The sequence below is a fragment of the Colobus angolensis genome, unplaced genomic scaffold (genome assembly GCF_000951035.1).
Source record: "Colobus angolensis palliatus isolate OR3802 unplaced genomic scaffold, Cang.pa_1.0 Scaffold494, whole genome shotgun sequence".
Lineage (NCBI taxonomy): Eukaryota > Metazoa > Chordata > Mammalia > Primates > Cercopithecidae > Colobus > Colobus angolensis.
The window spans coordinates 570,138-572,175 of NW_012118421.1; positions in this window are offsets into that span (position 1 = coordinate 570,138).

The following is a 2,038-nucleotide window of genomic DNA, read 5'->3' on the forward strand; positions in this document are numbered from 1 at the left end:
AAGACTGCGCCACTGCACTCCAGCCTGGGTGACAGAGTGAGACTTTGTCTCAAAAAAAAAAAAAAGATGGGTTTTCACCATGTTGGTCAGGCTGGTCTCAAATTCCTGACCTCAAGTAATCCACCTGCCTCGGCCTCCCAGCATGCTGGGATTATAGGTGTAACCCACTGTGCCCGGCCAATTTTTAATTTTTTTTGAGACGGAGTCTCGCTCTGTCACCCAGGCTGGAGGGCAGTGGTGTGATCTGGGCTCACTGCAAGCTCCACCTCCCAGGTTCATGCCATTCTCCTGCCTCAGCCTCCCGAGTAGCTGGGACTACAGGCATGCGCCACCATACCCAGCTAATTTTTTTTTGTAGTTTTAGTAGAGACGGGGTTTCCGTGTTAGCCAGGATGGTCTCGATCTCCTGACCTCATGATCTGCCCACCTTGGCCTCCCAAAGTGCTGGGATTACTGGCGTGAGCCACCACGCCCAGCCCCAAATTTTTTAATTTTTTGTGGAGACGTCTCACTGTGTTACCCAGGCTGGTCTTGAACTGTCAGGCTCAAGTTATCCTCCTGCCTTTGCCTCCCAGAAGTGCTGGCATTACAGGCATAAGCCACGCTGCCCTGACAGAAATTAACGATTTAAATGTGATAGATGTCAGTGTTCTGAAACTATCATATTTAATGGTATATAAGATACAAAGGTGTATCTATGCCCAATGCATCACAATTTTCTGGAGAAATTTTTTGGAAAAAATTAAGTTCTTTTTATCATGCAATAACTGTGTTATATAAACCATTATTTTGTTCAAGTAAATACAATATGTTACAATGTGAGAGTAAGTCCTAAGTTCTAATATGCAGTAATAATGTACTAATGTTATTAGTAATGTGAAACATAGTATCACGTAACTAAAAAGAAATATAATGTTATATATGAATAATGATAAACAGGTGGCAACAAAACCAGGAAATTTGCTGGAGCTAAAGCCCCATAATATGCTTATTAATGTAACAGTAAAATTAATATATTAGTATTTTAGTGAATTTAGAAAATATGAACAGCAAACCATAATATAAAATAAATTTGAATGACTTTATTTTACAGGTAGCTCTGGTATGTATACACATACAAGCAAATATTTCAGTAAAAAGATGGAACAAAGTATTGAAAATTAAAATGTGAAGGAATTTCAACTTGATGCTTATGTAGAGTAAAATATTTTACTATTTGAATACAGAGAGCAGCCAGAGAATTTGAATGAGGTCTAATAAAAACAACCATGTCAGTGACAATCATGGTTAAATAACAATATAATTACTGATCTTCCTCAAGACTTAAGAATAGTTATTGATAAATGAATAGTTATTGGTAAAGCCAAGTAGATGATCATATCCAAAACCAGAAGGCCATCATCATAGCTAAAGTCTATATGATTTGATCTCCTTATCACTATCATTCTTTGGATTCACTAGATTAGTCATCATCCTCAAAATTCTGCCCCAAGTTCTAATTATCACGTTCCAAACATTTAGGGGTGACATGAAGCTTGAACCTAGTACATTCTTTGTTTTTGAGGCACGATTTGTAGGAATGATGAGTTTACACCTCACATGCTGAGGATTAATTTAAACTTTACCTTTAAGTCAGTTGGGTAGACTTTGGCTTACTTTTGTAGCTAATTTTGTAGTTAATGGATGCACTATGAAATCTTGCTATGATAGTTTTCCTCCACACTTTGCCACTAGGGGTAGGTAGGTACTCAGTGTTCAGTAATTGCTCACCTAAGACCCTAAACCCTATTTCTCTTGTACTGGCCTTTATCTGTAATATGGGCATATTTAATACAATATAATTTTTGGAGTTTTTTTTTGAGACGGAGTTGTGCTCTGTCGCCCAGGCTGGAGTGCAGTGGCACGATCTAGGCTCACTGCAAGCTCCACCTCCCAGGTTCACACCATTCTCCTGCTCAGCCTCCCGAGTAGCTGGGACTACATGCACCTGCCACCACACCTGGCTAATTTTTTGTATTTTTGGTAAAGACGGGGTTTC